The sequence below is a fragment of the Phaseolus vulgaris genome, chromosome 4 (assembly GCF_051622355.1).
Source record: "Phaseolus vulgaris cultivar YP4 chromosome 4, ASM5162235v1, whole genome shotgun sequence".
In the NCBI taxonomy this organism is placed as follows: Eukaryota; Viridiplantae; Streptophyta; class Magnoliopsida; order Fabales; family Fabaceae; genus Phaseolus; species Phaseolus vulgaris.
In genome coordinates, this window is record NC_143501.1 from 34681461 (window position 1) to 34705468 (window position 24008).

Genomic DNA, 24008 nt, shown 5'->3' on the forward strand with positions numbered 1-24008 from the left:
AGCAAGCAAGTAGAGAGTTTCTGGAAAATTTGCCAAAAGTTCGAACCCCGTTTCCAACATTCCAAGCGCTATTTAAACTACCCTAGCATTTAAAGCGCCTTAAAGTGCTTTTAATCATAAAACTTAGCGCATTTAATTAGTGCATTTAATTAGAAAACGTAGCGCATTTAAGACGTTGAAACGCTTGGGAGCCTTTATAGTACCTTAAACGCTCGAAACGGAAACTGTATTAAATGACTTTAATTACCTGGTACCTGGCTAAATGGTGTTTCTATTCTGACCTGGCTGCTGTACACGTGGAGGGCCTCACAGCGCCATGACTCCATCTGGGGACGTTTCTTCGTGTGAGTCCTCCTGCTTGGGAGTGCTACTGCGCAAGGGGTGACTTTTTGGGTGCCAACTCATGCCCCCAATTATCTAGTCACTCACTTTGAGAGCGTATCTGCCTTCCTCTCGTACCCTGCGCCTGGCTACCCTGGGCGTGACCCTCCTCTTGAGTCGTATCTGTCCCAAAGGCGTCTCTGGGGCGACAGGGGTACTTCACGAGCCAGGCTGCCCTACACTGGTGCTACCACTATGGCCTTGAAGCCACCTTTCTCTTCTCTTTATCACTACCCCAGATTTATCGGGACCTGAGGCCTTCCCACGGCGTCGCTCCCTCCATGGTCTTTCCTACTCATGGGTATCGGGGAACCACACTGTGATTGCCTTGCCTTAGTGATATTTGATCTTGGCGACGCCCTGGTTGGGTGACGCCTTATGTTGACTTTGACCTTGACTTTGTCAACGACCGGATATGGGACGGTACAGGAAACAGTGTTACGCTTGGGTGGGGTTAACATCGGCAGATCATTATGATCCTTTTTCACTCTTCTTGCATTTTAATTTGTTAAATGCTCATATCTTGGTAAATGTTGTCTAAGGTAGTGTTTGGATTGTAGTTGTTGGTGAAATCTGGAAGCATAGTGTTCCTGCCGGTTGACTTGCCCCGTCGGTTGACCCCAGCAACTAGCGCCTCCCTTCAATCTTGACTGAGAAGCGTGCCTTCTTGATCAAGAAATCTCTCACTTGCAAAGACAAGGGGCGCCCTAACGACTGTTTGCACTCCGACGCTTAAGTCAGTATTAGGACAAAGAAACACCAAGTGTGTATATTAGCTTCAGTCTTAGAAACTGCGTACCTTGCTAGGCTTTTCAACACCCTTTATATAGGTTGAAACTAGTGTTTACCTTTGTGTTGTTACCCTGGTCTAGGGTTCCTTGGAGAACGTCCTTGCGCCGCTATTTACAGAATCTTAACGTATCTGGCACATGAACTTCCCTTAACTAGAGTGCAACGAATAACAGAGTGGCCGCCTGGGTACCAACTTGTGCACCTAATCTCTAGGGCCATCTGCTTCGTGGGTGCCCTAAGTATTCACGTGCCATGCATGCAGCTTTCCCTGGTCGTGGACTGAGGGGTAGTGTGGTAAGCCCACACGATTCTAGGAACTTCTTCTGCCTAAGTCCCTTTGCCTTTGTCCAACCTTTTTCTTAGACCTCTGAACAAAACTCAGTTGGCTGACTCGATCTGTCTGTTCGTCTGGGGTGTTCTACTGATGCAAATACTTGCTTTATCCCCAGCTTCGTACATAGCTTGCCCAATTGTTGACTTGCAAACTGGGTACCATTATTGGACACCAACCTCTTCGGGATTCCGAAGCGGCACACTATGTTTTTCCACACAAAGTGCTGGATTTTATTGGCCGTGATTTGTGCCACTGGTTCGGCCTCGATCCACTTTGTGAAATATTCTATGGCAACCACGAGGTACTTCATCTGCCGTACCGCCAAAGGGAAAGGCCCCATAATATCGATTTCCCAAGTATGAAATGGCCATGGGCTGTATATCGATCTCAACTCCTCTGGGGGCGCTTTGTGCCAATCAGCGTGTTGTTTGCACTGCTTGCACCGTTGGGCGTATCTCGTGCAATCCTCCCTTATGGTTGGGCAGTAATATCCTGCACAAATGACCTTTGACGAGAGAGATTGGCCATTGATGTGGCTACCGCATATCCCTTCGTGTAGCTCTGCCATGATGCGCGTGTATTGCTCACCGTCCACGCATACCAGTATGGATTGGGTAAATCTGTGCTTGACTAATTTCCCATCGATCAGGGTGTACTTGCTTGACTTTTTCTTGATTTTCCGAGCTTCTACAGGATCTAACGGGAGTACTTCATCGGCCAAGTAGTGCTGGTAGGCCGTCATCCAAGTTTCTCCTGATTTGACATGGTGAACTTGCGACACTATCTCCCCAGCAACCGGATACCTTCTTATTTTGGTGTTTTCATCGTCTCCTGTGTTAACGAACGATGACTCCTCCTCGTCCCTTCCGATGCGCTAACGTGCTCGACTTCTTCCATATTGTCGGTGGTAGTTCGAGGTGCCTTCAGGGTCTCCTGAATCACCATCCTCTGCCTTCCCCCCTTGCCCGAACTGGGAAGTTTCGCAAGCAAGTCAGCTCGGGCATTTTGTTCTCTAGGTACATGGACTAACTCGAACACTTTGAACGACTCCTTCAGCACTTGGACGTATTCTAGGTATGCAGCCATCTGAGGGTCTTTAGCTTGGTATTCCCCCATGACCTGGCCTGTAACTAACAAGGAATCACTTTTTGCCAACAACCCTTTTGCTCCCATCTCTTTAGCCAGCAGCATTCCCGCGATAAGGGCCTCAAACTCTGCCTGGTTGTTGCTGGCCTTGAAAGCGAATCGTACGGCTTGCTCGATCAGCAACCCATCCGAACCCTCCAAAATAACACCTGCTGCACTACCTTGTTGGTTTGAGGAACCGTCTACAGAGAGTAGCCACTTGAAATCCGCCCCCTCCTGGTGTGTGGCTGCCGAGGAGAGTTCTACTACGAAGTCGACATAGATTTGGCCCTTGATGGGGCCTCTAGGTTCGTAGTGTATGTCGAATTCAGACAATTCCACCGCCCATCACACCATCCTTTCTACCACATCTGGTTTTTGCAAAACCTTGCGGATTGGAAGGTCCGTCATTACTATCACGGTGAAGCTCTGGAAGTAGTAGTGGAGTCTTGCTGAGAATACCACTGCTAAAGCCGCCTTTTCTAAGGCCTGGTATTTCACCTCCGGCCCCTGCAATACCTTGCTGACGAAGTAGATTGGCCTCTGTACTTTGTCTTGCTCCTATAATAAGACCGAACTGATCGCCCTTTCTGTAACTCTGGCTTGCACAACACCGGAGGGCTGGCCAGGTACTCCTTCAATTTGTCGAATGCCTCCTCACACTCATGGGTTCATATGAACCTGTTGTTCCTCTTCAGGCACTGGAAATAAGGGTGACCCTTGTCTCCTCTTGCCGATACGAATATGGACAGAGCGACCATGCATCCTGTCAACTGCTGCACCTCTTTCACTAAGATCGGGCTTCTCATAGCTATTATGGCAGCACACTTTGATGTGATTCCAATAGCCACATAGAACAAGATTCTTGACACTTTGAGGAATCACCTTGAGCTGGAAAATGTAGAGGCACTTTCTTAGAAGTTGGATCATGGTTCTAAGATCAAGAACTCACCAAAACAAGTACCAAATCCCAAACTCATTTGGATGAACCAAATATTGTCAAATTGAATCAACAAAGGAGAAGGAAAAGAATAAACCGAACAGAATTGAAAAACTAAACAGAACAAAGGTGCTGGAAAATTAAAGGAACCGAAACAAAAACAACTCAAAACTCAAGGCAACAAGAGTAATTGAAAGAGAAGAAAGGAAGGAGAAGAGAATGCTCATGAAGATGGAGGAATGGTTGGATGATCACGCCACTAGAAGAATGGATGCTCCTAGATGAGTGTGGAAGCCGCCACTTGAGGAAACCATGGTCCTTCAAGATAAGACTAGAGAAGAAGCTCAAAGCTCTCCAAATGCTCACTCCAATTTTGAGTATAGTTTCCTTAGATAAAATTCAAATCTGAAATTTACAAGGAAGGCACCTCTATTTATAGCCTAAGGTGCTGAAAAATGAAAGCTAAACAATTCAAAAATTCCCTCCAAAAGCCACTAGAACCGGCGCTAATTGCCTAAGCAAGGAAGGTGTGATCCCTTCCTTCACTTTGGCACCCCCTATTCTACTCCTACACCTATCTACTAATACACCCCCCTAAAGGTCCTATTTAAAACCTAAAAGATGCTATAACAAAAGAGGTTTCTAAGGTTTCCCTCTAAGCACCTTCAACTAAAGACACTACAAAAAGAGAAAATAAATGTCCTCTAGCTCCCAAGGCTTTGAACATGCTTCTTGTAAGCCTTTGAGGTGGACTTTGACCTCCATGGGCGTCCTCCATTTGTGCCTCCACCTCTTCTTGAGCTTGATGAGTGGCCTCCATGTTCTCTTGGGCTTGATCTCCATCATACTCCCCGAGTTGGAGAGAATTCGACCACGAATTCTGGAGACCTACAGAAAAAGGAGTTAGATCGCTGACATTAAAAGTATGACTACCTAAGAATGTATCAGGCATATCTAACTCATAAGCATTGTCATTAATCCTCTTGAGGACTTGGAAAGGTCCATCCCCTCGAGGCATTAGTTTGGACTTCCTTTGAGTAGGAAAACGATCCTTCCTCAAGTGAAGCCAAACCCAATCGCCCTCATCAAACAACAATGCTTTTCTCCTCTTATTGGCAAGTTCAGCATACTTGCCAACCTTCTTCTCAATTCTCTTCTTGATGTCTTTATGCAAAGTTTTCACAAAAGAAGCCTTTTCATCCCCATCTTTGCACAAGACATCGTCAAGAAGGGGAATAGGAAGAAGATCAAGAGGTGTTAGGGGATTAAACCCATAGACCACCTCAAAAGGAGAATGGGAGGTGGTAGAATTTACTACTCGGTTATATGCAAACTCAACATGGGGTAGTAAATTCTCCCACACTCTAGGATTCCCCGAAATAAAGCATCTCAATAGTTGTCCCAAAGTTCTATTTACCACCTCGGTTTGACCATCGGTTTGTGGGTGGCAAGTGGTAGAAAATAAAAGCTTAGTTCCAAGCTTGCCCCACAAGGTCTTCCAAAAGTGACTCAAGAACTTAGGATCTCTATCGGACACTATAGACCTAGGAATCCCATGCAAGCGAACCACTTCTTGGAAGAAGAGGTTTGCAATGTGGCATGCATCATCCACTTTGTGGCAAGGAATAAAGTGAGCCATCTTTGAAAAACGATCCACTACCACAAAAATGGAGTCCTTTCCCTTTGATGTCTTGGGTAAGCCTAAGATGAAATCCATAGATATATCTACCCAAGGCATTGAAGGGATAGGAAGAGGAGTATAAAGACCATGGGGATGCATTTTAGATTTAGCTTTGCGGCAAGCTATGCATTTATCACACAAACTATGAACATGTTTATGCATATGAGGCCAAAAGAAATGTTCATGCAACACATCCAAAGTTTTAGCAACCCCAAAATGTCCCATTAAGCCCCCCTCATGAGCTTCTCTAACAAGAGATAATCTAATAGAGCATTGGGGAACACAAAGACGTTTTCCTTTAAAAAGAAAGCCATCTTGAATAAAAAAATCTTTGTGTCCTCCCTTAAGACACTCTTGATAGAGGAGAGAAAAATCAAGGTCATCATGATAAAGTTCCTTAATGTGATCAAAACCAAGATATTGAGAGGTTAAAAGATTTAGCAAGGTGTATCTTCTAGAAAGAGCATCCGCCACAATATTTATTTTGCCTTGCTTGTGTTTGATCACATAAGGAAATTGCTCAATGAATTCCACCCACTTAGCATGCCTCTTGTTAAGTTTGTTTTGGCTTTTCAAATATTTAAGAGATTCATGATCACTATGTATCACAAACTCTTTGGGAAAAAGATAGTGTTGCCAAGTAAACAAAGCCCTAACAAGTGCATATAATTCCTTATCATAGGTGGAATAGTTGAGATGACTTCCCTTCAATTTCTCACTAAAATAGGCTATGGGGTGGCCCTCTTGAAGGAGAACAGCCCCAATACCTATGCTTGAAGCATCACACTCAATCTCAAATGTCTTAGTGAAATTAGGAAGGGCCAAGATGGGAGCATTAGTCAATTTTTCTTTCAAAGTATCAAAAGCATTTTGTTGTGCTTCTCCCCAATGAAAGACCACATCCTTTTTCACTATGTCATTGAGTGGTGCGGCAATGGTACCAAAGTTTGGGACAAATCTTCTATAGAAAGAAGCAAGCCCATGAAAACTTCGGACCTCATTCAAAGATTTCGGTGTAGGCCAATTTTGAATGGCCACCACCTTGGTTTTGTCCACATGGACCCCTTTACAACTCACAACAAACCCTAGGAATTCTATATGATCAAGAGCAAACATACATTTAGCAAGGTTAGCATACAAATGTTCCTTCCTAAGGGTTTCCAAAACTTGCCTAACATGCAACCTATGGTCATTCAAAGATAAGCTATAAATGAGAATGTCATCAAAGTAAACCACAACAAACTTACCAATGAAAGGTCTAAGAACATGATGCATGAGGCGCATGAAGGTACTTGGTGCATTAGTTAAACCAAAAGGCATAACTAACCACTCATATAAACCAAAGTTGGTCTTAAAAGCCGTCTTCCATTCATCACCCGGTTTGATACGGATTTGATTGTAGCCGCTTTTAAGATCAATCTTTGAAAATATTTTTGAACCATGTAATTCATCCAACAAATCATCTAATCTAGGTATGGGATGCCTATACTTAATGGTTATGTTATTTATGGCCCTACAATCCGAACACATTCGCCATGTGCCATCCTTTTTTGGCACTAAGATGATAGGCATAGCACAAGGACTCATGCTATCTTGCACCCACCCTTTTTCAATCAAAGCCTCAACTTGTTGGCGAATTTCCTTGGTTTCACTTGGATTGGTCCTATATGCGGGACGATTTGGTAAAGAAGAGCCCGGCATCAAATCAATTTGGTGCTCAATCCCTCTCAAAGGTGGAAGGCCATTTGGAGGATCTTGAAACACATCTTTGAACTCTTCTACCAATTTTTCCAAGCAATGAGGACTATCAACAAGTGTTTCTATGCTAAGAGTTCTAGGGATGGCTAAAAAAAGAGGATGATGAGCCACTATTTCCCTTTCAATGTCACGCCTAGACACAAGGAGTGTAGGCTTAGAACTCTTATCTTTTTTATCTTTTTTATCTTTTTCACTCTCCCTCTTTTTCTTCATGATAACTTGGTCCTCATGGACTTCTCTTGGAGAGAGAGATTTTAAAGTAACCTTGTGACCATGGAATTCAAAAGATAATTTGTTGGTAAAGCCATCATGTAAAACTTTTCTATCAAATTGCCAAGGCCTTCCCAAAAGAACATGAGTGGCTTCCATGGGCACAACATCACATAATACCTCATCTTTGTATTTTCCAATGGAGAAATGGATGAGGACTTGTTTATTAACAATTATTTCTCCTACTTCACTAAGCCATTGTAATTTGTAGGGCTTTGTATGAGAGATAGTAGGCAATCCAAGCTTATCTACTACTCTTGTACTAGCCACATTTGCACAACTACCCCCATCCACTATCAAGGAACAAATGTTGTTTTGAATAAGACATCTTGTATGGAAAATATTTTCCCTTTGACTTTCATCAAAAGGTTGTGAAACTTGTCCAAGAAGTCTTCTCACAACTAACAAGTCCCCTTCAAGTGGACATTCACTCTCTTCCTCACTAGATGCATGAGAATGCAATGAATGCTTTGAAGAATCCGAATCATGCTCACTAACTACAATGCCCTCATGCATGTACATACTTCGTTTTGAAGGACAATTTGCAGCAATATGACCATAACCCATACATTTAAAGCATTTAGTGTTAGATGTTCTAGTGGGAGACTTAGGTCCTAGATGTTGATGGCTTAGATTCCTTGGGTTTGAAAGAAGAATCTTTGGAAGGATGTTTTGAAAAAGAAGTTTTGTTTCTCCAAGACTTGGAGTAGTATCCATTATTGGAAGCATTTTTAAAAGAGTTTTTCTTAGCAAGTTGGGCTTCCACCTTCATTGCAAGATGAACTAAAGAGCCCAATGATGAATACTCTTGTAACTCAACAATGTCTTGGATATCCTTCCTAAGACCACTCACAAACCTAGCAACCATGGCTTCTTCACTTTCTTCTAATTCAATTTTAAGCACAAGTGTCTCAAGCTCCTTATAATATTCATCCACATTTAGCGTGCCTTGTTGAAACCGTTGGAGTCTCAACATGAGGTCTTTCCTAAAATGTGGGGGCACAAACCTAGCGCGCATATGATCCTTTAAAGAGTTCCAAGAGTCCACGGGAGGACCCTTGTGATAGATAATGTCCTTTACAATCCCATGCCACCATTTCATGGCATAATCACTAAACTCTAGGGTGGCTAGCTTGAGCTTATGCTCATCTTGGATCTCATGGATCTCAAAAATTTGTTCACACTTAGCCTCCCAATCTAAATACACATTTGGATCACTAGAACCATTAAAACAAGGTAGTTTGACCGAAGGAAGCTTGGACTTTGCATCATGGTAGAAGCCATTGCCGTAGTGAATTCTTTCCCCTTGGTGATGATGTCTTTGTCCATGGACTTGGGGTGGAGGTCTCCTTCTCCTATGCTCATCTTCACGGCCAACATCATTTGAAGAAGCTCTTGAAGATGGTCTATGAGAATGATGTCCATCATGGATAGAAGGAGATGGTCTAGTTTGTTTGACCTCCATCTTTTGCAATTTCTCTTCCAACCTTCTAATTGTTCTTTGAGCTTCATGTAATTCACCAAGAATTGAAGCTTTGGAAGGAGAATTCTGCTTGGAGGATGCATCACTTGAAGATCCAGCCATTTGTAATTAAAAAACAGCAAACACACAAAACAGCAAACAAGTTAAAAATTAGCAAAAACAGTGAGCTTTCCAATTGAAACTGCCGAAGTGAATTTAAGGCTGAAAAGATATCACTCTCAAAGAAATAATGTTCTTGCACCAATCTGATCTTGAGGCCTTGGAATCCTCAAATGAAATATGTCAAAGCAAGCACACCAATCTTAAGAGCAAACCACCACACAACCAAAGAAACAATAAAGACAAACAAGAAAAGGTATAAGCAAGGAAAGGTAATTGCAAAAGGAAAACTATATGTAAGACAAACTCAAAGAATAAGAATGAAAGACAATCAAGAAAATAAAGAACTCAATGAGAAAAGTAGGCACACAAAAGAATACCTAAGGAAAAGCACTAGAGGAGATGAAGAAAACAAAAATTTTAGCTACTGGAAATTTTTTTTTTTTTTATGCAAACTGTGTTTGATATTCACTGATTTAACTGGAACGTTGTAGAGCGAACTGGATTAAGAAATTTTTACCACAGAAACTTCAAGATGTTAACTCAAAAATGGCACTGGAATCAATTAAAAACAGTAAGCCAATTGAGAGAAATAAATTTTTTAAAATCACTGACAGATTACCGTATTTTTTTCGGCAGGAATGTACACTTTTTTTATTTTATTTATCATTTTTTGTGTACTTCATATTTTTGAATGATTCTTTTTTCTATTCTTTTCTAACACTTTGAATATCTCAAATCCAGAATTTCAGAATTTTACAGTACGTAAATCAGTTGCAATAAGGAAAAACAGTAAGCACTTTTTTCAGAAACAGAGGAATCCTAATAGGAATAAAAAACAGGATGATGAACTATCAAAGACATAATAGAAAAAGATGTATTGGAACTTGTATAGGTCTAGAATACAAGTATGAACTCAATGCTAAAAAGAAAATGCTCAAAGGATCAACATCAATTCAGAAAATTATATGACACCAAAGCAAGAAACAATCAAAACAATAAAAGTACTACTAGAAGTAATGACATATATGGAATAACATGACTAAGACAAAACTTAACATGATTCAAAAATTAAAAGACACAACACAAATTGTAACAAGTGGAAGGAAGCTTAAGGTAAACTCTAGGAAGGATAATGCCATTCCAAAAGAGCAACCATACTCATAAGAATTATGAGTGCCATAAACCTTTCCACAAACACTTGGAGCAAAAGAAAAACAGCAAGAATACTCAATTAAAATTCTAAAACAGAAACTTAAATTGCAAGAAAATTAAAGAGCTCTTGAAATAAAGTGCACACAACTCAACAATTAAACAAGAATGAACCTAAGACTCATGATACCACATGATGTGATTCCAATAGCCACATAGAACAAGATTCTTGACACTTTGAGGAATCACCTTGAGCTGGAAAATGTAGAGGCACTTTCTTAGAAGTTGGATCATGGTTCTAAGATCAAGAACTCACCAAAACAAGTACCAAATCCCAAACTCATTTGGATGAACCAAATATTGTCAAATTGAATCAACAAAGGAGAAGGAAAAGAATAAACCGAACAGAATTGAAAAACTAAACAGAACAAAGGTGCTGGAAAATTAAAGGAACCGAAACAAAAACAACTCAAAACTCAAGGCAACAAGAGTAATTGAAAGAGAAGAAAGGAAGGAGAAGAGAATGCTCATGAAGATGGAGGAATGGTTGGATGATCACGCCACTAGAAGAATGGATGCTCCTAGATGAGTGTGGAAGCCGCCACTTGAGGAAACCATGGTCCTTCAAGATAAGACTAGAGAAGAAGCTCAAAGCTCTCCAAATGCTCACTCCAATTTTGAGTATAGTTTCCTTAGATAAAATTCAAATCTGAAATTTACAAGGAAGGCACCTCTATTTATAGCCTAAGGTGCTGAAAAATGAAAGCTAAACAATTCAAAAATTCCCTCCAAAAGCCACTAGAACCGGCGCTAATTGCCTAAGCAAGGAAGGTGTGATCCCTTCCTTCACTTTGGCACCCCCTATTCTACTCCTACACCTATCTACTAATACACCCCCCTAAAGGTCCTATTTAAAACCTAAAAGATGCTATAACAAAAGAGGTTTCTAAGGTTTCCCTCTAAGCACCTTCAACTAAAGACACTACAAAAAGAGAAAATAAATGTCCTCTAGCTCCCAAGGCTTTGAACATGCTTCTTGTAAGCCTTTGAGGTGGACTTTGACCTCCATGGGCGTCCTCCATTTGTGCCTCCACCTCTTCTTGAGCTTGATGAGTGGCCTCCATGTTCTCTTGGGCTTGATCTCCATCACACTTCTTGGGGTTCGCCTCGATTCCTCATTCAGTAAGTAGGAAACCCAAGAATTTCCATGCCTCCACTCCGAACACGCACTTCTCCGGGTTCAACTTTAGCTTGTATTTTGCTATCGTAGTGAATAGCTCTTCCAGGTCAGTTATGTGTTGTTCCCTCTGCTGGGAGGTGACCACCATGTCATCTACGTACGCTTGGACATTCCGCCCTAACATGGGCGCTATCCATTATTTGTTGGTAGGTGGCCCTTGCATTTTTTAGCCCAAAGGGCATGGCCTTATAACAATAACAAGATGACTATGTCATGAACGCGGTCTTGCACTCATCCCTGGGTGCATCATGATCTGGTTATAGCCAGAGAAGGCATCCAGGAAGCTGAGTAACCTGCACCCAGAGGCATTGTCCACCAAGGCATCGATGTTGGGCAGTGGGTAAGAATCCTTTGGGCAGGCTTTGTTGAGATTCGTGAAATCCACACACATCCTTCGTTGAACTTTCGTCTTCTCTGGCCGACAGGCCGGACGCTGGGGTCCATAGTGAGGCGATGACACAGGAAATCAGGGTCAATACCGGGCATGTCAGCGACGGACCATGCGAAGGCGTCGAGGTGTCGTGCTATGACCCCGACGACTTGATCCTGTGACTCCTTACTCAAAGACTGCCCAAGTTTGAAAATCTTTCCTTCGATCTCCTTCTCGACCACACCTCCAGCGAGCTCGAGCCAGTTTTCTCGGATGATCTCTTCATGGGTCATGCCGTCTTCCCTCGGGGGTCTGGTCGTGACAGAGAATACCCCTCTCTTCGTCTTGAGGCTGTTTTCGTAACACTTCTTAGCCTCCCTTTGGTCAGACTTGATGGTGATCACTGCTCCCTCGAGGGAAGGCAATTTCATCTTCATATGCCTCGTGGAGGGAACTGCTCCCAGCCTGTTCAAGGCTGGTCTCCCCAACAGTATGTTGTAAGCCGATGGTGCATTGACGACGAGGTACCTGATGCTAGCAATGCTTGAAGACATGTCATCTGTGAATGTTATCCTTAAATCGGTATACCCACGAACCTCCACCTCATCCCTTGCAAAACCATACAAACACTCGGTGTAGGGCCTTAATTGGTTTGTAGATAGCTGCAAATGGTTGAAGGTTGTTAGGAACATAACATCGGCCGAACTTGTTAGGAACATAACATCGACCGAACTTCCTTGATCTACAAGAACACGACGCACCTTTCTCCTGGATGTGACTAGAGAAACTACAACTGGATCATTTGTGAGGTATGACATCTCGGAGGTCGACTTTCGTGAAGGTGAGGTCGACATCGGGGATCAGATCCGCCTATAGTACTTCTGCTGCCATCACCCCTCGTGCATACTTTTTTCGCTGGGAGGCGGTGCATCCTCCTCCTGAGAATCCTCCCGAGATAGTGTTTACCTCTCTGTGGATAGGCATCTCGTGCCCCTGATCCGCTCCCGCAACCGCCAACGTCTGATCGTCTGTTTCTTCTTGAAGGTAGTCCTTCAAGAAACCACTCTTTACCAATTCATCTAGTTGATGCGCCAAGGCCAGTCAATTTCGTATGTAGTGGCCATTTGCTTGGTGAAATTCGCACCAAGCAATCTTGTTGGGCCCCATCTTCCTATCGGTCTTCACCGGTATCTTTATTCTTGCCGCTATATTTGGGATAGCGATCAACTCCTTGAGCTCCACTCGGAAGTTATGTTTCGGGGGAGGATCCCTTCGTGTGCGTGTCCCCACCTGGGCCCGTTCATAGGGTTTCTCCGCCCCTTTCTTTTCCACAGTCGTTTCTTGGACCCTCATAGGTTGAGGCCGGGCGACTGCTCGAGGTCGGACAGGGCCGACGAGACCTTGTTTCTGCGTTACTCGATCGTCTACGGCAATGTGTGCTAACGCTTGGCATCTAATTTCTGTGAACGTCTTGGGGTAAACCCTTAGTAGTGATTCACTGAAAGGCCCAGGTAGCATTCCCTTGACAAAGGCATGAACTATGATGGTCTCATCAGTGGGCTTCAATCTAACCACTTGAATCCCGAACCTATTCTAGTAGTCCTTCATGGATTCCCCCTGGTACTACTTGACATCAAAAACATCATAAGAAAGTCGGGCGGGGGCCTTGTTTACAAGATACTGTTCCCTGAACAGTGTGGCAAACTTATTGAAGCTAGTGATGTGTCTGTCGGGAAGGCGGATGAACCATTCTAGCGTCGCGCCTGATAGTGTGCTAATAAGCATCTTGCAGTATACGACGTCAAATCCTCCGGTGAGCATCATCTGGGTGTGGAACGTCGTGAGATGGGCCTTTGGGTCCTCTACTCCTGTGAAGGAGACTTTCGAACCTAGGGACATTGTTGGTAAAGCCGCATTCATGATCGCTCACGAGAATGGCATGGGACGCGCCCTAAGCGGTACTGGTGGTGCATGTTCATCCGCCGCATGCTCTTCTACCTATTGTAGGTTCCTTCGCTCTGCGCAATTCTGCGTTGTCCACTCGGGAAGCTGCTACTTCTGCTTGGAGAGCGCGCATCGTATCCAAGATTTGCTGCGTGGTTACGGTGTCTCCACCGGAGGGTACCCTTCCCGCGGATCCAGCCGCTGCTTGTCTCGTACTTATCATATTGTTGGTAAAGACTCTTAGCGTAACTATGAGTAAGACCTTGTTTTAACGAGCCCCACGGTGGGCGCCAAATGTTCCTGCCAGTTGACTTGCCCCGTCGGCTGACCCCAGCAACTGGCGCCTCCCTTCAATCTCGACTGATAAGCGTGCCTTCTTGATCAAGAGATCTCTCACCTGCAAAGACAAAAGGGGTGCCCTAGCGGCCATTTGCACTCCGACACTCAAGTCAGTATTGTTGAATCAAGTGTGTTCAAGTTTTGAAGAATCCAAATCCTTTGAGTTTGATGGAAGGCTGGATGTGCTTGCTGTTGCTAAGGTGCTTTAGAATAGGATCTGGGGTAGATTATCTGTGTAAATCCACCCTTGATTGAATCCAAAGCTTAAGCATTTTCAAACCTTTTGAATTGAAAGTGTTTTTCAAACTAAGTGAAAAACAACCTGTTGTTTTGTCGAAACAACCAATTTTTTTACTCTTAGGTGTTTTGAAAAAGGTTGAAAACTGTTTTTGGTGATTGACTTGCTGTCAAACCAAAACAACCGATTGATTCGCACATTCAACCGATTGTTTGATTTCAAATCATAATAGAAGACTGTTTTGTGTTTGACTGAGCTTTAAATGATTTTGTAATTGAATGCGTTCCTCTTTTAAATGCTTTGACCATTCTTTGAAAGCTATAAAGAGTTTGTTTATCTTTTGTAACAAACAAGAACTGAGATTTAATCATAGAAAAACATATTTGAGTTTTTCACTGTTTTTGCTTTAAAGGGAAAAAGATTGCTTTGAGCTTGCTTTGATCAAGAGAGAGTGGAATAGGATTTCATTTGTATTGATTACAGATCATACTGTAACAAGTGTAATCCTTCTGTACATTGTATAAACTCTGGTGTGTTAGGCCAAGAAGTGTTGTGTGCTCTTGAGGTTGTCAAGATCAACATTCTTGGTGGTGTATGTGCTGAGCCAAAGGAAGTGTGTTTCTTGAGGGGATCAAGGTCACTTCTTTGGTGGTGTGTGTAAGTAATCTAGGTTTGGTTACTTAGTGGATTCCCTAGTGGTTTTCTGGGAAGACTAGATGTAGCTCTTGGTTAAGGGTGAACCACTGTAAATTGTGTGTGCAATCTCTCTCTCCCTTAAACTCTTTAATTTCAGTTTGTATATTTGTCAACTGGTATAAACAACCGATTTTTTCTGCAAAACAACCGATTGTTTTTCTGGTGCTGTATTAAATTGCTTTGTGTTTTTGGCAAACCGAATTCTGAATCAATTTTTCTCAAAGGAATTTCATTATAGACTAAAAAGTTTGTGAAAACCCTCTTTAAACCATTCACCCCCCCCCCCCCCCCCCCCCCGACTCTAGTTTAAAGCCATATATTCTAACAATTGGCATCAAGAGCTTGGTTCTTCAAATTTATTCAAGTGTGATCCTAAAACTGTTTTTATATGGCTAATAGATTATCCTTTGGGGAGGGTGCTTCAATCAACAGACCACCTCTATTTTGTGGTTTGAACTACCAATTTTGGAAAGTCAGAATTAAAATCTTTGTTGAATCCCTTGACAAAGGAATTTGGGATGCAATTGAAAATGGCCCCTTTGTTCCAAAATTTGAAAAAGATGGATCTTCCATTGAAAAAACTTGGTCTCAATGGACTGATTCTGAAAGCAAGAAGGCCAAATTTGATTGCATTGCTAAAAACTTCATAACTTCTGCCTTGAATTTAGTTGAATTTTTCAGGGTCTCTCAATGCAAATCAGCAAAGGAGATGTGGGACACCTTGGAGGTAACTCATGAAGGTACCAATGAGGTGAAAAGAGCCAGAAAGCATACTCTAATCCAAGAGTATGAAATGTTCAGAATGCTTAAGGGTGAGACTATTGCTGAAGTTCAAAAGAGGTTCACTCACGTCATCAACCACCTCATGAGGCTTGAGAAAACCATTGCAAAAGAAGTGTTAAACATCAAGATCCTCAAATGTCTTGATAGATCTTGGCAACCTAAGATAATTGCTATATCTGAATCAAAAGTTCTAACATCATTAAGTATGGCTTATTTGTTTGGCAAGCTTAGCGAACATGAGTTGGAGATGAATAACTCAATGTTCAAGAAAGTGAAGACAAGCATGTAAGAAGCATTGCCTTAAAAGTTGTCAAGCACAAAAGCAAGCAAGAATCCAGTGATGAAAGTGATGAAGAGAACCTTAGCTTGCTATCTAGAAATTTTAGCAAATTCTTGAAAAGGAATCGCAACAAAGACATCAACAAAGAAAGGTATGGAAACAAAAAATCCAATGATTTTAATTCCAATAACTATACTTGTTTTGGTTGTGGTAAGCAAGGGCACATAAAGGCAAATTGCCCAAATAAAGAAAGCAAGGACAAGAAGTCAAGCTACAAAGAAAAGAAGGGAAAGTCAAAAAGGGGCTACATAGCTTGGGATGAAAACGAAGTCTCCTCATCAAGTGAAGAACAAAAGGCAAACATATGCTTGATTGCAGAAGGAGATGATGAGTCATGTAGCTCAAGTGATGTAAGTTCATGTGCTTCTCTAAATTCTGAAAATTATAGTAAATTGTTTGAAGCTTTTCAAGAAACACATGAAGAAGCTAACTGATTGGTTCTTTCAAACAACTGATTAAAAAGGCTTAACAACTGGCTTGAAAAGAGAGTTAAGACACTTGAAGAAGAGTTGGAAAAATCAAAAAGTGATTTTTGTTATAATACAAGGCTTTAAACTAGAGGGGGGGGGGGGGTGAATTGTTTAAAGAGGATTTTCGTAAACTTTTAAAACAAGAATGAATTTATCTCAGGAAACAATTGATTCAGAAATTCAATTCGCCAAAACAATAAGCAAAAGCTGCAGTACCAAACAACAATCGATTGTTTCGTAGAAACAATCGGTTGTGTATACCAGCAAACAAAAAAATAAAACTGAATTTAAAGAGTTAGAGATAGAGAGATTGTACACAGTTGTTTATACTGGTTCACTCCAAACCCAGAGCTACATCCAGTCTTCTCAGGAACCCTGAGGAAATTCACTAAGCAACCACACCTTGATCACTTACACAACAACCAAGAGAATGACCTTGAATACCTTAAGAAACACACTCTCCTTGGTCAACACACCAACACTAAGATTGCTGATCTTGATCCCCTCAAGAACACACAGCCAATCTCAGCAAACACATAAACGAAACTTGTTTTACAGAGTACAAGGATTACACTTGTTACAGAAGATAATCTGAAATCAATACAAGCAGAATCCTATTCCATACACTTTGATCAATCACAAAGTCTTAGCAATCTCAGCTCTTTGAAAAACTCAAAAACTCTTAGCAAAAACTTATCAAAGATTGATTGTTAAATCTGTTTTTCTGAATATATTCAAAGATATAGTTTGTTATCAAATCTTAACAAACTCTTAAATTGCATTTAAAGATTGGTCAAAGCATTTAATGACTGGAGCGTAAGCAGTTAAAACATTTAAAGCTCAGTCAAACAGAAAACAGTTTTTCTGTTATGTTCCTGATCCGATTGGTCATCGGTAGTCGATGACGTCAGCCGCAGATAATCATGGAGGAGATTCCCCGATATGGAGATCGGTGGTCAGTAACCGAGTGGCCACCGACAGATCAGTTCCAAGATAAACGGGGGACACGTGGATCAGGTGGCAGAGTAATCATGGAGGAGATCCCCCGGTATGGAGATCGGTGGTCAGTAACGAGTGGCCACCGACAGATCAGTTCCAAGATAAACACCCGGGGGAGAACGCGAGAAGCAATAGAGCACCGATCAGTCATCGGGTGCATGGTCATCGGGGTTTCGTGTTACACGCAGTTAAACTGGGACTGAGATTCCCAGCGAGAGCGTTACGCATAGACCTCGCATGATCATACCTCAGAGAAAGAAGAGCTCCTCGTCGGTATAGTCGTGCACGAGAGTGGCCCGAGGGAGTCAGTAAACCGGTCAGTGATTGGTCACTCTCTCAACCCATTACGTGCATGGCATCGTGAAGGGGAAATCGTGTATGCAGAGAGCAATGCTTGGTGAGTGTGCCTAGTCCAGCCACACCTGGCGTTCTCCTGGGAATGTGCGATTTCACCCAGATGGAAGAAACGCGCTAAGTTACTCCGCAAGGGAATAACTTAGGCGCATAAAGAGATGCGCTAGAGCCCTTCAGGTGGTGGCACATGCACGGTTAGATGTGAGTTGCATGCCTCCACGTGTCACTGTCTGAGAGGGGCGCGACCTAGATAAAGGTGCACTCCGTGTCGTGAAAGGTACAGACAGAAAACCCAGACACCCACGACCCTGGCTGTGGTACGTTTTCGTACAAAAGCATAACAGAATTCTGACACACGCAGAGAACAGCGTAGCAGAATTCTGTTAGGCACAGACACAGAGGGAGATAAAAAGGGAATCAGAGAGAAATACACACACACACTGTTTTACACACATTATTTTCTAGTGATTCTGTGATCTAACTTGAGCGTCGGAGTGCAAACGGCCGCTAGAGGCGCTGTCTGTGTGTTTGCAGGTTGCGTTCGGGGTTCCCAAGGAGGAGGTTCTAAGAGTGTTCTTGCAGATAGCACAGTTGCCAGAGGCGGGTCAAGCAAGCGAGAAGGCAATTCCTCCACGCTCGAGTTGTCGGCAGGATCATTTGGCGCCCACCGTAGGGCACGTATAAAAGGTGATTCCCAACCATAGTTTGTGTTTTCTGTTCGACTGCTCGCTATCGCAGTCGACTCCTGGAGTTTTCACCGTTTGTTTGGAGTTCTTTGAGCTGCTGAGTTTGCTGAGGAAGGATCAGGACAACGCGCTCCAGTTCAGTTGCGCCATCAACCGACGAAGATGCTGTGTCCATGACGCAAGTGATGGACATGATGAGGACGCTGCAGGAGAACGTGGCTGCATCGCGTTCTGAGCAGGAAAGGATGCACGAAGCGTTGGTGGCCTCGAAAGCAAGGAACGAAGAGCTCAACAGGATCAACGAAGAGCTGCGCAAAGCCCTTCAGGAGCGGGAGGAGCGTGCGGTAGGGGACAGATCTGCACCCCCATCCCCACCACGCAGCTTTCCTATGCCATTTTCCCAAGAGATCATGGACTCGGTAGTCCCGGCTAACACTGTGGTAGTGAAAGCGTCTTTCACTGGGGTGGAGGACCCTGAAGCCCATCTCTCGGCGTTTCATACTCAGATGATGCTCTCAGGGGGCTCAGACGCGGTGTATTGTAAGGTGTTCATGAGCACTTTGAGCGGAACGGCGTTGGACTGGTTCGTCAGTATACCCACTGGCCACATTACCACGTTCCAACAGTTTTCCAAGATGTTTGTTGAGCAGTACATAGTGAACAAGGCGCCACCTTTGGTGTCTTACGACTTGTTTGATATAAGGCAGTACCAAGGGGAGTCCTTGAAGGATTTCCTGAACAGATTCGGATCTCGGATAGTCCGTTTCCCAGGAAAGGACGAAGAGATGTTCGTGCACGCCTTCAAAAAGGGCGTGTTGCCTGGGCCTTTTAGTGAGTCGCTCATCAGGAGCCAACCCGCCACGTTCGCCGAAATCCGGCGACGTGCTGTGGCTCACATCGCCGCCGAGAGCGAGGTCACTGAGAAGAGAGGAAATGTGGCCCCAGCTAAACCGCGCACCCAAGCAAGGGTACAGCCTCAGAGGGTAATGGAGGCGGCGGCGGGAAAGAGGGATCAAAGGACGCGTCATCCTTACGACCCTAAGAAAAATAAGAGCAAAGGACCAGGGCGCCCCAAGGAGAGTAATCGCCCCCCGAGGTATGAGTTTGTGATGGGTTTGGCTGATTTGATCGCCATCCCAAACATAGCTGCCAGGCTCAAAGTGCCTGAGAAAACGGCAGAGAAGATTTTGGGGCCAAACACAAGAGTTTTGGCCACTCTATCAATTCGTGTTTGGCTCTGGGGCACCAGCTCGCCGAGCTGGTCAAATGTGGTTTCCTGAAGGATTACTTGCTAGAGAAGCAAGCGGACCAAGCATCAGGGTCTCAACCGGCGAGCAGTGGAGGGCAACAGCACGAGGTGCCTATTCACGGCGAGATCCACACCATAGCTGGCGGATTCTCCGGCGGGGGGTGCACAGCGTCGCAACGACAGAGGTACGCGAGGTCGATAATGTCAGTGGAAGTCTTTGAGGATCACTCGCCCGATGTGGACATCACGTTCACCAAGGGGGACCGCAGGGACGTGGTGCCTCACGACAACGACCCCATTGTGATCTCGCTTGTCACGGCGGGAAGGACCGTCCACCGGGTGCTGGTCGACCAAGGAAGCTCAGCAGATGTGATGTTTTGGCCAACCTTTGAGAAGTTGCAACTGTCCCCTGATCAGCTAAGACCATATGGGGGCTGCTTGTACGGTTTTGCCGGCGACCAAGTGGAGGTGAGGGGGTATATCGAGCTGAGGACGACCTTCACTGACGGCTTGGCCTCACGAACGGAGAAGGTCAGGTACCTTGTTGTAAACGCCCCGTCAGCATACAACATACTGCTGTGGAGGCCAACGCTCAACAGAACAGGAGCTGTGCCTTCGACAAGGCACATGAAGGTCAAGCTGCCGTCTATGGAGGGTATGATCATCACTATTTGCTCCGACCAGAAGGAGGCGAAGAAGTGTTACGAAAACAGCCAGCCTCAAGAACAAGAGGTCTGTGTGCCACGTAACCACAACGCCTCCCCCTGGCGTGGAGCCGGAGCGCGAACCCCGGCGAGCTTCGGATGCGGTGTTAGAGGTGGTCGCCGAGGGCGATGTGCCGATGGGGAATGTAGAGGCGAGGTCAGAGAGAAACTGCTCGGAGGCCGCCAGAGAAACCGGTATCGCGAGGGCGCTGATCGCCAGCGAGAGGAAACCTCAGCCAGTGGAGGAATGGCTCGAGAAGGAGATCAGCGGGAAGGTGTTTAAGTTGGGAAGAACCCTGGATAGCAAGACGCAAGACCAGATCGCCGAGGTAATAAGTAGACACTTGGATGCGTTTGCGTGGGCTGCATCAGATATGCCAGGGATCGAGCCCGATTTCTTGTGCCATCGTTTGGCAATGGACCCCCAAGTCAGGCCCATCCGCCAAAGAAGAAGAAAATTCAATGAGGAGAAGAGACAGGCGATCAAAGAAGAGACGCGGAAACTACTTGCAGCGGGCCACATCAGGGAAATCCAATATCCAAAATGGCTCGCTAACGTTGTCCTGGTCAAGAGGAGTAGCGGAAAATGGCGGATGTGCGTTGACTTTGCAGACTTGAACAAGGCCTGCCCGAAGGACTCTTACCCTTTGCCAAGCATTGACGCCCTAGTAGACAGTGCATCAGGGTGCAAGCTGCTCAGCTTTCTGGATACACACACATTGTTTTACACACATTATTTTCTAGTGATTCTGTGATCTAACTTGAGCGTCGGAGTGTAAACGGCCGCTAGAGGCGCTGTCTGTGTGTTTGCAGGTTGCGTTCGGAGTTCCCAAGGAGGAGGTTTTAAGAGTGTTCTTGCAGATAGCACAGTTGCCAGAGGCGGGTCAAGCAAGCGACAAGGCAATTCCTCCACGCTCGAGTTATCGGCAGGATCAGTTCCCAAAACAAACAATCGGTTGTTTCCTCAAATCAATCGGTTGTTTTGGTACTTAACAGTTCAACCATTTTAAAAACAGTTTTTAATCTTTTTCTGAAAACACCTAAGTACAAACAATCGATTGTTTCGACAAAACAATCAGTTGTTTTAACTTAGTTTGAAAACATTTTAATTTCACAAAGATTGAGATGCTTATGCTTTAGATTTAATCAAAGGGTGGATTACAACATCCAAACTACCCCAGAACTAAGCTAAACCAGCACAACAACATCAAGCACAGCAGAGGCTTCAACATCTTTCAAAGGATTTGGATTCTTCAAAGCTTGAACACCACTTGGTTCAACAATTTTGAAAATCTGGAAACTCATGCAAAAACTCTTCTTGCAAGTGTGACACTCTCATCTGTGAAAATTGTGAAAATCTTGAAAAGAAAGTACATTATATTGTTAGTACTGTGGATAAGCTTTCAAAAGGAAAATCCAACTTTGAGAATGTCTTGGCATCTCAAAACTTTGTTTTTGGAAGAGCTGAATTAGGTTTTAATCCACAAAACAAGCAAGATAATTTTTCAAAGAATTTTTCAAAACAGCCAGTAAAACAACCGATTGTTAAGTCAAAATAACCGGTTGTTACATGCTTTTATTGCATGAAGAAAAGCCATTTTGTCAGATTCTGCAAAATAAGGAAATATTATGTTCACATAGGCTTTATGAAATGGATTCCCAAAGGTTGTGAGGTTTCAAATGATAAATATAAACCAAATGGACCCACATTTCTAAGGGGACCAAATCTTGTTTCTTGAATTCATGTTTATGCAGGGAATCTAGAAGAACATGAGGCTCTGAGTCATTTGATCAGGTTCTTGGAAGGAAAAGATTAACATTGGAGTTGAATCAATGTTATGTACCAGTCAATGTTTCTCAATACTCAGAAGAGGCTTCTTGATCACAAACAAATGACTCATTGAAGGAACTTCATAAAGAATAAGACCTTCCTTATCTCTGTCTTTAACTCCTTTTAAATTCAAATTCATGCTTAAATATCGGTTGTTAAATGTTCAATTACATTTACATTGAATCCTATATGCTCATTCTTAAAAATTCAAAATTTGTTTTACTGCTGTAGAAAAACAATCGATTGTTTCCTCGAAACAACCGATTGTTTCCTCTTTGAAAGCACTGTGAAAGAATGAGTTTAATTCTTTTTTAAATTCTGTCTGTTGCATATCTCAATTATGAAAGAATCCTGAGTCAATAAAGCTGTGTTGAAATCCTGATCATGTTCTGGAGGAAGTTACAACATGTCATAAAGGAATATATTCCAAAATCTTGAAAATTTAAGAACCTTTATGACTAGTCAAAGATCACATGTGATGACCATGTTTTCTTCTACTTTTTCTGACGTTTTCTGTGCAGGTCTTGGTCAAGTCTTTTCTCTTTGAAGACTGAAACCCACTCACATCAATTGAATGCAGTTTGGTTCTGTTTCTCTTTAAATTCTGGTGCAGTTGTTCTCTCTCACAAGAACAATCAATTGAGCCATCTCTTGCAACATCTCTTGCTCTCTTTGCGTGAGTCTTCTCTGTCTCTTTTTCTGCTATCATGGAGTCCAGTCCTCCTACATCAAAGAGGATCAAAACAAGAGCTGTGAGGTCTGGAGGGAGACTTGAGGGCTGGTTTTCAGGAGATAATGAGCTCATTGAAAGGTATTGCTTTGAAACTAGCACAAAGGTGATCAACAACTCCAAAGTTGTTTTCTTTGATTGGTTGAAAAGCCAAAAGCTAGACAATGTGAGGAAGCTTCTGAAGGACCAGCTGCTGAGAAAGTTCTTGGAGATGAAGGGAAACATATACCTTGATTTAATTCGGGTAGTCTACACCGATCTCAAATTTGAAGGAAACAATCTTGTTTCTTATGTGAAGGGTGTTGACATGGAGATCACTCATGATGTGTGGATTGTTGTAGCTGGCCTGAAATATACTGGTCTAAGGATCAACAAGGAAATCTTGGAGTAGTGGAGGATTTTAACAAAGTCCAATACTACAAGTGATGGAAGAGGCCCCAACATCAATCCTGTCAAAGACCACCAAAATGCTACATTTAAGGAAATCACTAGAGTCATAGTCAAGGAGGGGTCAATGGGGCATTTTTACGTGTCATAGACTCTAGAGTGAGATAGTTCTTCTTTCTTTTCTAGTTAAAGTAGCATAGTTTAAATCTTTTTGTAAATGTGATGAAACATGCAAAGTGGTACTTAAAAGGCTAAACCTAAGTTTAATTAGAAATAACCATTTCTAATTAAACTTAGGACCGACCTAATTAACTAGACCTAATGGGCATAAATTCTAGACCAACCACACAAGGAATACTTCTAGAATTTACCTCCATTTAGGCGCCACCTCATCCATGTGCCATGTGCTCCATGTGCTTCCATGTGCTCACACTTGCATGTAATTTGGCTAGCATTTCATTTGTATTTGGCTCTTCAAATTCTAGCCCTCCAATCCTATATAAGGAGGTGCTTGGCTCTCATTTTGTAAGATTAAATTGAGTATTGTTATGCTGCCAAACTTGAGCCATACTTTACTCCCTTGCCTAAGATTTAGGTTTTAATCTTCAATCCTTCACCTACCAAAGGGGACTG